This window comes from Scyliorhinus torazame, chromosome 17, assembly GCF_047496885.1.
Source record: "Scyliorhinus torazame isolate Kashiwa2021f chromosome 17, sScyTor2.1, whole genome shotgun sequence".
In the NCBI taxonomy this organism is placed as follows: Eukaryota; Metazoa; Chordata; class Chondrichthyes; order Carcharhiniformes; family Scyliorhinidae; genus Scyliorhinus; species Scyliorhinus torazame.
In genome coordinates, this window is record NC_092723.1 from 184,661,420 (window position 1) to 184,676,210 (window position 14,791).

Sequence of the window (14,791 nt, forward strand, 5' to 3'; positions counted from 1 at the left end):
GTACGGAGGCGCAGTGGGTTAGCCCTGTTGCCTCGCGGCGCCGAGGTCCCAGGTTCGATCCCGGCTCTGGGTCATTGTCAGTGTGGAGTTTGCACATTCTCCCCGTGTTTGGGTGGGTTTTGCCCCCACAACCCAAAGATGTGCAGGGTAGGTGGCTTGGCCATGCTAAATTGCCCCTTAATTGGAAAAAAATGATTTGGCTACACTAAATTTATTTTTAAAAACTTTAACACACAGATTTCCATTAAACAGCATTTTAAATGAACATGTAGTTCTCATTCCACTTACACAGGGAGGCAAAGCACGGTAGCATTGTGGATAGCACAATTGCTTCACAGCTCCAGGGTCGCAGGTTCGATTCCGGCTTGGGTCACTGTCTGTGCGGAGTCTGCACATCCTCCCCGTGTGTGCGTGGATTTCCTCCGGGTGCTCCGGTTTCCTCCCACATTCCAAAGATGTGCAGGTTAGGTGGATTGGCCGTGATAAATTGCCCTTAGTGTCCAAAATTGCCCTTAGTATTGGGTGGGGTTACTGGGTTATGCAGATAGGGTGGAGGTGTTGACCTTGGGTAGGGTGCTCTTTCCAAGAGCCGGTGCAGACTCGATTGGCCGAATGGCTTCTGCACTGTAAATTCTATGATAAAAGGCGATAATTGACCGTGGATATCTAAGGAGGTGAGGGAGAGTATCAAATTGAAGGAAAAAACATACAAAGTGGCAAAAAATTAGTGGGAGACTAGAGGACTGGGAAGTCTTTATGGGACAACAGAAAGCTACTAAAAAAACCATAAAGAAGAGTAAGGTAGACTAAGAAAGTAAACTGGCTCAGACCATAAAAGCAGATAGTAAAATCTTCTACAAATATATAAGACAAAGAAGAGTGGCTATGAGAAGGGAGATTTAATAATAGGAGACGGGGAAATGGCTGAGGAGCTGAACAGGTTTTTTGGGTCAGTCTTCACAGTGGAGGACACAAATAACATGCCAGTGACTGATGGAAATAAAGATATGATAGGTGAGGACCTTGAGATGATTGTAATCACTAAGGAGGCAGTATTGGGCAAGCTAATGGGGCTAAAGGTAGACAAGTCTCCTGGCCCTGATGGAATGCATCCCAGAGTGTTAAAAGCGATGGCTAGGGAAATTGTAAACGCACTAGTGATAATTTATCAAAATTCACTAGACTCTGGGGTGGTCCCGAGGATTGGAAAGTAGCAAACGTGACACCACTGTTTAAAAAAGGAGGTCGGCAGAAAGCGGGTAATTATAGGCCGGTAAGCTTAACTTCGGTTGTAGGGAAAATGCTGGAATCTATCATTAAGGAGGAAATAGCGGGGCACCTGGAGGGAAATTGTCCCATTGGGCAGACGCAGCATGGGTTCACAAAGGGTAGGTCGTGTCTGACTAATTTGGTAGAATTTTACCAGTGCAGTAGATATCGGGGAGCCAATGGATGTGGTATATCTGGATTTCCAGAAAGCTTTTGACAAGGTGCCACACAAAAGGTTGCTGCATAAACTAAAGATGCATGGCATTGAGGGTAAAGTGGTAGCATGGGTAGAGGATTGGTTAACTAACAGAAAGCAGAGAGTGGGGATAAATGGGTGTTTCTCTGGTTGGCAACCTGTAACTAGTGGGGTCCCTCAAAGATCAGTGTTGGGCCCGCAGTTGTTCACAATTTACATAGACGATTTGGAGTTGGGGACCAAGTGCAATGTGTCAAAGTTTGCCGACGACACTAAGATGAGTGGTAAAGCAAAAAGTGCAGAGGATACCGGAAGTCTGCAGAAGGATTTGGATAGGTTAGGTGACTGGGCTAGGGTCTGGCAGATGGAATTCAATGTTGCCAAGTGTGAGGCTATCCATTTTGGGAGGAATAACAGCAGAATGGATTATTATTTAAACGGTAAGATGTTAAAACATGCTGCTGTGCAGAGGGACCTGGGTGTGCTGGTGCACGAGTCACAAAAAGTTGGTGTGCAGGTGCAACAGGTGATTAAGAAGGCTAATCGAATTTTGTCTTTCATTGCTAGAGGGATGGAGTTCAAGACTAGGGAGGTTATGCTGCAATTGTATAGGGTGTTGGTGAGGCCGCATCTGGAGTATTGTGTTCAGTTTTGGTCTCCTTACCTGAGAAAGGACATATTGGCACTGGAGGGAGTGCAGAGGAGATTCATTAGGTTGATCCCAGAGTTGAGGGGATTAGATTATGACGAGAGGTTGAGTAGACTGGGACTGTACTCATTGGAGTTTAGAAGGATGCGGGGGGATCTTATTGAAACATATAAAATTATGAAGGGAATAGATAGGATAGATGGGGGCAGGTTGTTTCCACTGGTCGGGGAAAGCAGAACTAGGGGGCATAGCCTCAAAATAAGGGGAAGTAGATTTAGGACGGAGTGTAGGAGGAACTTCTTCACCCAAAGGGTTGTGAATCTCTGGAATTCCATGCCCAGTGAAGCAGTTGAGGCTCCTTCTTTAAACGTTTCTAAAGAATAAAGGGATTTGGGGATATGGTGTACGGGCCGGAGAGTGGAGCTGAGTCCACAAAGATCAGCCATGATCTCATTAAATGGCGGAGCAGGCTCGAGGGGCCAGATGGCCTACTCCTGTTCCTAGTTCTTATGTTCTTATGATACTTGCATTTACCTAGCAATTTTTCTTCTGTTAGGGAAGTTATTTCAGAACCCTTTTCCAAAGCCTGTCTTGGTGGCAACTTTCATGACCTCTCTCGGTCGCTTTCCAAAGCCTTCTCTCTGCATCAGTTCGAAACAGGATTCTTTCTCTCTCTCTGAGCTCTGCCCAGCCCCTCAAACAAAGGTTCTCTCCTGGGGTGCTCAGACTTGAACCCATCAGTGTTATCTTGGCTGTTTGATTTCCCACTCCCATTTATACAAAAGAACAGAGCCATGTTATTGATATGTAACTAACCGCCATTAATGGACAAAGATGCCATCAGACTCTGTACTGGGCTAATTGCTGGTCAGACAGGAGTGTCCCGAAGGCCAATGGATCTTGGGTGATTCACCCTTACTGAACAGGGCGACCCTGTGTATTCCCATTAATGAGTTTAACTCTGAATAGGACAATGAAACTCATGCCATGTGTGGGCACATCCCTCTGACTCTGTGCTAGCAAATTTTTGTCTCAGTCTGTTGAACCTTAAATTGCCTGCTACATCTTCAATCCCATTTCTGGACCCAATTTCGTAATATCTCCCTCGTGTAACAAACGCGCTGGAATCTAACTTCAGGCATAGCAGATAAGGGGACAACTATGAGAAAGAGGGAGGTCAATGCAGAGCTGAAGGTGTTGTACCTAAATGCTTGGAGTAAATGAAACAAAGTAAATGAGCTTGTAGTGCACATTGAAATTGGCGGGTATGATGTGGGCATCACAGAGACATGGCTGCAAGGGGATCAGGGCTGGGATCTAAATATCAACGATATGTCCTATCGAAAGGATGGGCAGGTGGGCAGCGGGGGTGGGGTTGCCTTGTTCATAGAATCTACAGTGCAGAAGGAAGCCATTCAGCCCATCGAGTCTGCATCGTCCCTTGAAAAGAGCACCCTACGTAAGCCCACACCTCCACCCTAACCCCGTAAACCTACCTAACATTTTTTTGACACTAAGGGCAATTTATCATGGCCAATCCACCTAACCTGCACATCTTTGGAATGTGGGAGGAAACCCAGACAGACATGGGGAAAACGTGCAGACTCCGCGCAGACAGTAACCCCAGCCAGGAATCGAACCTGGGACCCTGTTGCTGTGAAGCAACAGTGCTAACCACTGTGTGTAGGTAGAGTGAATCGCAAAGGTAAAAAGACCCTGATGGGAGTTATGTACAGGCCCCCTAGCAGTAGTCAGGATGTGGGGCAGAAAATACATCCGGAGTTAGAAACGGTGTATAAGAAAGGCAATATTATCCCAATGGGTCAGAATGGAGGAGAGTTTGGGCAGGGGGTCGGGATTGAAGGCACTAGCGACAGCGCCGCTCCCGACGGCCCCGGGGAGATACTCAGGGAGCTTGGTAGCAATAGCTTCGTTGAGAATTTGGAGGCAGTTTTGCCAACACTTCGGGTTGGGGGCAAGGTCGAGGGAAATGCCGATTCGGGGGAACCATAGATTTGAGCCAGGGAAGTGGGATGGAAATTTTCGGAGATGGGAGGAGAAAGGAATTAGGACACTAAAATACTTGTTTCTTTGGGATTGGTTTGCAGGATTGAAGGAGCTGGGAGCGAAGTATGGGCTGGAGCAGGGGGGAATATTTAGATACATGCAGGTTCGAGACTTTGCCAGAAAGGAGATACAGAGCTTCCCAGTAGAGCCGGCCTCCACATTGCTGGAGGAGTTGCTGACGACAGGGGAACTGGAGAAGGGGGTAGTGTCGGCGGTTTACGGGCTATTTTGGAGGAGGAGAAGGCGCCACTGGAAGGGATCAAAGTAAAGTGGGATGAAGAGTTGGGAGAGGGAATGGAGCAGGGGTTGTGGTGTGAGGTGCTCCGGAGGGTGAACCCCTCCACCTCCTGTGCGAGGTTGGGACTGATACAGCTGAAGGTGGTGTATGGAGTGCACCTTACAAGGGCAAGGATGAGCCGGCTCTTTGAGGGGGTAAAGATGTGTGTGAACGTTGTGGAGGGGGCCTCAAAAACCACATTCATATGTTTTGGTCCTGTCCAAAGCTGGAGGATTACTAGAAGGAGGTGTTTAGGGTGATCTCTAAAGTGGTGCACGTAAAACTGGACCCAGGCTCTCGCGAGGCCATATTCGTGGTATCGGCCCAGCCGGGGTTGGAAATGAGCGCGGAGGCAGATGTTGTAGCCTTCGCCTCGTTGATCGCCCGAAGGCAGATCCTGTTAGGGTGGAGATCAACCTCTCCACCCTGTGCCCTGGCGTGGCGGGGGGGGGGGGGGGGGGACCTGCTGGAATGCTTGATGCTTGAAAAGGTCAAATTTGAACTGAGGGGATGGACGGGTTCTACAATTTATGGGCGTTAATCATTATGCACTTTCGAGAATTGGATCACATCGAACATTAGGGGGCTGGGAGGGTTGGGGGAGGGGGGACTGTGTGTGTTAATGGCGACTATGGGTGATTCCTGATTCCTTTTTGTCATTTGTTTATGTTAACATGCGGGCTAATGTCGGGTTTGGTGGGAAGATGGGATCGTTGTTATTGATATGGGGATTGACATTACATTCGTTACTGATTATTGTTTATTGTTGGGGGTAAATTTGGGAGAAAATGTGAAAAAGGAGGAGAATAAAAATATTTTTTTAAAAAAGAAAGGCAGTATTACAATAATCATGGGAGTCTTCAATATGCAGGTGGACTGGGAAAATTAGGATGATGGACCCTGCAGTTTGAGAGGGAGAAGCTGCAATCAGATATAACAGTTTTACAATTGAATTAGAAAGGGGAGCCTAGCAGGGAAGATGGTGGAACAGCAATGGCAGGAGTTTTTTGGGTTATTCGGGAGGCACAACAGAAATTCGTCCCAAGGAGGATGAAATGTCCTAAGGGGAGGAGGACGAGGCAACCAAGGCTGACAAGAGAAGTCAGGGTCAGCATAAAAGCAAAAGAAAAAGCCTGCAAAGTAGCAAAGATTAGTGGGAAGCCAGAGGATTGGGAAGCCTTTAAAATCAAGAAGCGGACGACAAAATAAGCAATAAGGGGGTAGAAGAAATGAAATGAAAAAATGAAATGAAAATCGCTTATTGTCACAAGTAGGCTTCAAATGAAGTTACTGTGAAAAGCCCCTAGTCGCCACATTCCGGCTCCTGTTCAGGGAGGCTGTTATGGGAATTGAACCGTGCTGCTGGCCTGCCTGGGTCTGCTTTAAAAGCCAGCGATTTAGCCCCGTGCTAAACCAGCCCCTAGAAGATGAAATACGAGTGTAAGCCAGCTAGTAATAAAAAAAGATTGCAAGATGTTTTTTTTGATGTATAAACGGTAAGAGAGAGACAAGAATGGACATTGGACCACTGGAAAATGAGGCTGGAGAAGTAGTAATGGGGAACAAGAAATGGCAGAGGAACTGAACAGTTATCACAGTGGAAGACACCAGTGCCATACCAGAACTTCAAGAGAGTCTGAGTGCTGAGGTGAGTGCAGTGGCCATCACTAAGGAGAAGGTGCTGGGGAAGCTGAAAGGTCTGAAGGTGGATAGTCACCCAGACGGGATGGACTACACCCCAGGGTTCTGAAGGAGATAGCTGAGGATATTGTGGTGGTGATCTTTCAGGAAACAGGAGTCAGGGAGGATCCCAGAATATTGGAAAATGGCTAATGTAACATCCCTGTTTAAGAAGGGAGGGAGGCAGAAGATGGGAAATATTAGGCTGGTTAGCCTGACTTCGGTTGTTGGTAAGATTTCAGAGTCCATTATTAAAGATGAGATCGCGGAGTAATTGGAAGTGCATGATAAAATAGGACTGAGTCAGCAAGGTTTCATCATGGGGAGGTCATGCCTGCCAAATCTGTTAGAATTCTTTGAGGCGGTAATTAGAATGTTAGACAAAGGAGAACCAGTGGATGTTATCTACTTGGATTTCTGGAAGCCTTTGACAAGGTGCTGCCTTGGTCTGCTTTAAAAGCCAGCGATTTGGCCCCGTGCTAAACCAGCTCCTGGCTGCTAAATAAGATAAGAGCCCATGGTGTTAGGGGCAAGGTACTGGCATGAATAGAGGATTGGATGACTGGCAGAAGGTAGAGAGTGGGGATAAAGGTGTCTTTTTCAGGATGGCAGTCGGTGACCAGTGATGCTTCGCAGGGGTCAATGTTGGGACCACAACCATTCAGTATATTCATTAATGATCTGGAAGAAGGAGCTGAGGACATTGTTGCTAAGTTTGCAGATGATACAAAGATCAGTAGGGGGACAGGTAGTATTGAGGAAGCAGAGAGCTGCAGAATGGTTTGGATAGGCCAAGAAAGTGGGCAAAGAAGTGGCAGATGGAATACGATGTGGAAAAGTATGAAGTTATGCACTTAGGAAGGAAAAATAGAGGCATGGATTATTTTCTAAATGGGGAAAGGCTTCAGGAATCTGATGCATAAAGGGGACTTGGGAGTCGTTGTACACGATTCTCTTAAAGTTAACGTGCAGTCAGCAGTTAGGAAGGCAAATGCAATGTTAGCATTCATGTCGAGAGGGCTAGAATACAAGAGCAGGGATGTACTTCTGAGGCTGTATAAAGTTCTGGTCAGAATCTATTTGGAGTATTGTGAGCAGTTTTGGGCCCCGTATCTAAGGAAGGATGTGCTGGCCTTGGAGAGGGTCCAGAGGAGGTTCACAAGAATGATCCCTGGAATGAAGAGCTTGTCGTATGAGGAACGGTTGAGGACTCTGGGTCTGTACTCATTGGAGTTTAGAAGGATGAGGGGGGGGTCTCATTGAAACTTACAGAACACTGAGAGGTTTATATAGAGTGGACGTGGAGAGGATGTTTTAACTCGTAGGCGAGACTAGAAACGGAGGGCACAGCCTCAAACAGAAGGGACAATCCCTTGAAACAGAGATGAGGAGGAATTTCTTCAGCCAGATGGTGGTGAATCTGTGGAACTTTTTGCCGCAGAAGGCTGTGGAGGTCAACTCACTGAGTGTCTTTAAGACAGAGCTAGATAGGTTCATGATTAATAAGGGGACCAGGGGTTATGGGGAGAGGGCAGGAGAATGGAGATGAGAAACATATCGTCCATGATTGAATTGTGGAGCAAACTCAATGGGCTGAATGACCTAATTCTGCTCCTATATCTTATGGTCTTATGGCAATCTCAGGGGACCCGGGTTTGCATCCCACCACAGGTCAATGTTGAAATTTGCATTCAATAAATATCTGGAATTAAGTCGAATTACTTTTCATAAATGCCCTGTAGGGGAGGAAACCTGCTGTTGTGACTCCAGAACACGGTGATTGGCTTGTAAATGGCCCAGCAAGGGCAATTAAGAATGGGCAATAAATGCCCAGTCAGTGAAGGCCACATCCTGGTGAATGAATACATTTTTGAAAATGGTGTCACACCTTCTGCCTCCGAGTTTGCTTGTATAATTACTTTCAAAACTAGATCCTCAAATTTCAAGCTTTAACTGAAGTTAAACTTTAAAATATATACATATAATTCAGCTATGAAGAGAGGTGGGGTAGGTTGGGGATGTTTCCCTTGGAGCAGGGACGGCTGAGGAAGGACCTGACTGAGGTGTACAACATTATGAAGGACACAGATAGAATGGATAGGAAGGAACTCTTCCCATAGCAGAGGGGTCAATAACCAGGGGGTAGATTTACAGTAAGGGGCAGGAGATTGAGAGGGGATGTGAGGAAAAATGTTTTTGCCCAGAGGGTGGTGGGAATCTGAAAGGGTGGTGGAAGTGGGAATCCTCCAACAGTTAAGAAGTATTTAGATGGGCGGCGTGGCGACGCAGTGGTTAGCACTGCTGCCTACAGTGCTGAGGACCCGGGTTCGATCCCGACCCCGTGTCACAGTCCGTGTGGAGTTTGCTCATTCTCTCCGTATCTGTGTGAGTTTCACCCCCACAACCCAAATATGTGCAGGTTAGGTGGATTGGACATGCTAAATTGCCCCTTAATTGGAAGAAAATAATAATTGGGTACTCTAAAAAATTTTTAAAAGATGTATTTAGATGAACACTTGCAATGCCAGAGCATAATAGGCCATGGACCAATGCTGGAAAATGGGATTGGAATGGATAGGTATTTGATGGCCGGTGCAGGCTTGATGGGCCGAAGGGTCTCTTTCTGTGTTGTAAAAAACTCCTCAAAAGTCGATAATGCATCGGTGAACTCTTATTAACAATGCCTTTGTACTGATGCTCCAGCACAGTTGTGTGACGATGCCAATAGATATTTACAGAATCTGTCAGCATTTAGTTCAATTGCGTTACATCTATTTCTGCTTTTGCAGGTTACTGGTGAGATGCAACTTGTAGCTCTGAGCTCCTCGGAGCAGTTCAGCTCAGACCCGATATCCTTTGCCTCAAATCCGAGAAGCTGCTCTTTGGGGCTGTCACAGACCAGCTCAGCCTTTGGGGAGGAGAGCAGCTCCATCCCGGAACATGGGGTGTGCAGCAACTGGGCGGAATCTGACAAACCCGTCACCCTCGCCCTGATGGGAACTTTGGGCTTGCTGGTGGGCATCATCCTCACGGTCCTTTACTTCACTCGAGTGGTCGAGGTCCCCTACGTCCTTGGGCCTATTTGTCTCTCCATTGGGTTAATGTTCATGGTCACTGGACTCGTCTGGTTCCAGATGGTGAAGGAGAAGATCAGGCAGAAAGGGTTAATGAGGATACTCCACGCCAGACAGTCTGCTGAGACGCCCACACCATAAAGCACAGCAAGAAAGGACATTAAGGAAGCTGATAGCATGTGGGACAGCTCCCTGAATATCTACAATGGACATTGGGTGACCTGAAGATCTATGTGTGTCATCTAAATACAGAGAAAGCAGTACCACAGCTTTGAAATCATTCCGACCTATTATTTGAAGTCTGTATATAAATATAAATCAATTAAACTGGGTTAGGGTGGGCATGTCATGGGGCCAAATCTCATCCGAACCTTTTATAAGAAATAGCTCGGACTTTGGCCTGTTGGTGAGAGTTAATATTTAATGACACCGAAAACGATGGATTAATATTTGTGAAATAATCACTGCAGATTTCTGAAGTTACAGTCTGCAGTTAATTAGCAGGAGCTAACACGGGTGCAATGATGGCAATTTCCTGTTAAAGTGAAGCATGTGGTTGAAACACTTTATGCTCTGTTTCTATGCATTGTAACTGAAAAAAACCCAGAGAACTTGGCTGTACAGTTTATTAGTCTGACTGAGGCGTTTATCGAACTTCTTGTTCCAGCAAGATAAAAGTCACAACTCAACCCATGATCCCATCCCACCCTTGCCCTCTATCTGTCTATTGGACGGGAAGGACAGTGGGAGCATCCCGGAGCTTGTACCTTGCCTCTATGTCAGACTGCAGTTCTACACCACCTAATGTCCCTGTATCCCATTCCCTATTTCCTCATCCACGTTTCCAATTCTTTCTATTCCAATCTCTACTGTGAGGGAACTAAGGATTAGGACTTCGGAATTAGAGACTGGGTTGGGAAGATAATTGAGACTTGTTTTATCATATGATCTCAATCTCTTTGTGTGTGATCACCAATCAGAACCCACTCTCACTCACTCACTCTCTTTTTCCCACGGCTTTGCAAAACCATTTTATTTACAATGTGTGTTTCCTATAATATATTGTTTTGATTTTTGACTAATTTTTTATTTCTTCTTTCATGGGACGCGAGTGTCGCTGGCAAGGCCAGCATATGTTGCCCATCCCTAATTGCCCTCTGAACTGAGCAGCTCGTCAGGCCATGTCAGAGGGTCATGTTGAGTTGAGAGTCAACCACTTTGCTGTGGGCTTGGTGAGATGGGCAAGTTCCTTAAAGGAACCCGATTAGTTTTAGCGATAATCGATGATAGTTGTCATGGTCACCATATCCAATGGAGAAATTAAATAAGTTACACATTTTGTTACAATTAAAACGCTCTGTAAATCAAGCCATTTGAAGTCATCAACATCTGATACAGTGGCAACAACATTTGTCAATAATTGATACTTTTACTTCAGAATGAATTCTTCATAAAATGACAATACAAAAAGTGACTTCAGTGTACAAACTGCCTGACAACAAATATTTTTTGAACACTGATGACATGCTATTGCGTTTAAATATATTAAACATTAATCTTTTAATATATTGTATTTGTAATCCTTTAAAGAGGAATCTACATCTAATTTAACAAAAGATTTGCTTGCAAAGGTATTGCATAATATAATAAAAAAAGAAGAAAAAATGAATATAAAACCTGGTGGAACACATTGAACGGTTGGTATCTGCTGGTGGATGAGGGCAACCTTCAACATTGGGCCGGGTAATGTGCTTTCACTTCTGGGTTTCGAACCCAACCCATTAACTGTGATGAAAATCGCTGGCTACAAGGTGGGCGTTGCGAATGATTTTCTAAATGCAGCAAACTGGGGCACTCCAGTCTATTACCCTGCAAAGAGGCAAAGATAATTCCCAGCATTTGGCGACAAACTGACAATTTCTCCCAGGGACATCACAGAAAGTTCCCACGTGGAAAAGAGCGAGGACACAGGTAGAGAGTATGGGGGCTTCTCCGAACTGAAAATTAATTATTGCACATGGGTGAATAAATTAGGACATGGCCACAAAATGCGAGGAAATTACCTTTTGATTTGTCAACATTAGCTACTTCAAACTTACACCATTTTAATATCGTCCGGATAGATTTCAGTTATTTCCAAAATTGTATATTTCTAAAAATAATTGAAAGTATGGTTTGAAATATTAACCTTGCCTTTGGGAACGCACACTGGGACCATCTTGATTTTTTTACGTACTTCTCCATGGGGATTGGAGACCACGTGTACTGTTTTTTCTACCCAAGATAGAATGTAACTCTTAATCGTTTATTGCTTTTTAAAAATGAACGCGAGGAAAACATTTGTGTTTTCGTTCGATTCAAATCCCCCTGTAGCCATCTGGAACGGCCACTTACAAAGGGAAACATGGCCACTTGCAAAGAATCACGGGAAATATGGCCAATGCAGGATCCAGACGAACTCAGAGCTTAAGTGTATATTTGCCACTTGTAATTGATAATATGGACAGATGTGTCATTTGAAACATGGACGTCTGGCAATATCTGGTCTGAGAGAAACAGGGAAAGATCCCACAAAGGGTTAACAGCAGCTGCAAAGAGCAGGATTGTAAAATGCAGATATCCTTGGTCAAGCAGGCTTAGCAAACACACAGGATTTTGAATGAAGCCAAAAACAATGGCTCACACCTTCATTGAAAGTAACTATCTTAGTAAGCATCTGGAAAAGCATGGATGATAGTTTCAGTTGAGCTAGGTGATAAATGTAAACCTTTGAAGTTATAACAGTGGATTTTTAGCATACAGCTAAAAGCAATGTTTCACACCTTCATTGAAATTAACTATCTTAGTAAGCAGCTGGAAAGGAAAGGATGAGGTTCAGTTGAATTTGGTGACAATTCTAGGTGTGACATTTTGCTAATACCAGGTAAATTAAAGAAAACTGGAGACTATCAGTCTACGAGAAACATAACTCAAAGCCAAAATCAAAGTCAAAATTATGAGCTGAGGACACAATTGGAAAATAAAACTATAGAAGTGACAGGAACCAAACCAAAATTCACCCCTCTTGAAACCAAAGCATTTTTGAATATCACAAAGGAACTTTGAACATCACAAAGGAAACAATGTAATCAGAGACCTGAGAGGTGAGGTTATGTCAAAATGAATACTTAGTTGTATTAGAATGTTTAGATCAAAGATACTTTTACAATCAAAGTGAAAAAAGTTACTTACAATAAAGTCATAAAAACTTAATAACTGTTAGAAAAATATATAAACCCAGAGACCAGAGCAGGAACAACCAGAACTCGGAGAGAGGCAGAGAGACAGAGAAGCAGAAAAGGAACAAGCAGCTCGAGTCAGATTACAGTCAGCTCGGCCATGGGAAAGGAACAGGGCAAAACAGCCGAGCAAAAACAGCTGATACGTCTAAGGAAGACTAGAATTTAAAGAGGAGGCAGAGTCAACTCAGAGTCAGCTCAGAAACAACCAGCAGAGCCAGCTCTCACAGCTCGGTACATGGGAAAGATAGGACACAGCAACCGAGCTAATCAGCGAATACATCTAAAGAAGACCAGATTTTAAAAAGAAGATCGATTGTCAAGTTGGGCCTGAAGGTCCCTTCAACCAACCAGAAAGATCCAGAAGCAAGATCTTTTTACTTTTCTGTATAGACAGTGATTGCATCTTTTAAAAAGAAAAAAAAGACTATAATAATAAAATAACTTAAAAGTTTTAACCTGAAACAATGGTTATTCCAAAGTCTACTTTACTTATTTAGCAATGTGGGACCCAGGATCGATGCTAAGTGCTAAGTGGGGGATAACTTGGAAATATAGTTTGACCTGAATAGCACCCACTGAAGCCTGCATCGGAGTCAGGGAGTGAGAATCCCTGATCACCATTTAGAATGTCAGCCCTTTTTGGTATAGGTGGACTTCTAAGAATAGTGGAGAGTTTTCAACAACACACTAGATAACCAGACACTATTGAAACCCCCAGACGATTTGCATTCTAATGGCCCATTTCCCCAGAACAAAAGACTTGTACTCAGGCATCAGATACAGATCCAGACTCATTAGCGCCACTCCCTTCACCCAGGAAGCCCAAACAGTCAAGGTCAATGACCGCTCAGAACACGCCCAGCCATCAAGACACCCGCCCCTTTATTGGCTAAAATCGAAGGCAGTAATCAAAACCTGCCGAATTATTGGGTCCAAAGCTAAGGACCGCCCAAAAGAGCGCAAAACCCCCGAAGGATAAAAAGAGACACTGCCATTTGTTCAGTCTCTTTTGGCCCCGGCGCACCGGCACTCTCTTGGCCCGGCCTAAGCCTGAAACCAATTGCAGCACCACGACCAGAAGCAAGTTCGAGACCAGCGATCGCTACCAGATGGATGAGCCCAGCAGAAACAAAGTCACTTCTCCAGACCCAGCCATGAAAGATCTGAACAAAGGCCTTGTTCCTCTGCATAAAGCCGGGTGCCTGAAGTTAAGTACAGGTTGTTGTAGTGTTAGGTGCAATTTAGCTTGTAGTGTTTTATGTTGCATGTCGAAGTAATTCTTGTGTGTAAATAAACTATCATTGAACTTGAACTAACTAATTGGTTGTTGGGTCTTTGATCCGGCTAAACCTTGTGGTGGTATCATTTGATACCTGGCGACTCTGAAAAGCAATATCATCATTAATGACTGTCATATTAGTATCCAGTTAAAAAGAGCAACATTATTCGCATCTCCGGTGCAAATTGGCAACACCCCCCCCCCCCCGTCGTCATCTTCTTATTGAAATTAACCTAGTGAGGAAATCCCCCACTTTCTGATACATGTCGTTGTATTTCACTCCATTCACTATTTTGGAAGGCTGGGAAATGTTTCGTTGGGCCACACTGCCCCGTGAGAGAGGTGAAAACAGGTTCAGTGAGTGACTTCTGAAAGGAGAATTGGATACATGTCTGAAGGGAAGACAGAGCAAGACTCTGGGGAAAGAGGAGAGTGGGAGGTATGGTAGCCAACACGGGCACAATGGGCCGAATGGTCTCCGTCTGTGCTGTACCCACGAGTGTTGGGATACAAGCTCCATGTTCGACAGCACCCTCCCAAACATTTGCAATAATTATTAGAATACGTAGCACAACAAATTGGGGAAGGATTGAATATCTGGACGTAATTGCCGAGGATGCTGCGTTTGCAACTCTGTAATAACCAGGGGGGGGGGGGGGGGGGGTGACTGTCAAAATCAGACAAGCAGTGGGTTTGAACATTTGCACCAGTTCTCAATGGGTGAGGATATATTTTCTTCAATTCAGTAAATTGGAAGATTTTTTTTCCCCCACAACTCTGCTCACATTGTAGAAGTACAAATCACACACCTACGTTCAGATGTTCGTCCACATCAATCGAATGAAAAGTGAGATGCGTATGAGATTATTTTTTAAAGCCGTTCATTCGGTGGAAAGGTTAGAGATAAATTGGGGATCAAAATAACTGAGAAAACCTCAAACTGAAACAGAAAATACTGGACAACCTGTGGCGTGTCTGTGCACAGAGGAAGGAGCTAACGTTTCGAGTTTGGGTGACTC

At 44.7% G+C, this 14,791-nt stretch overlaps 1 long non-coding RNA gene across 2 annotated transcripts in view; it reads right to left on the reverse strand.

Moving 5' to 3' along the window:
- Positions 1 to 14,791, reverse strand: part of LOC140394499 (uncharacterized) — a 118,278-nt gene that overhangs the window by 50,159 nt on the left and 53,328 nt on the right. The window lies entirely within an intron of this gene.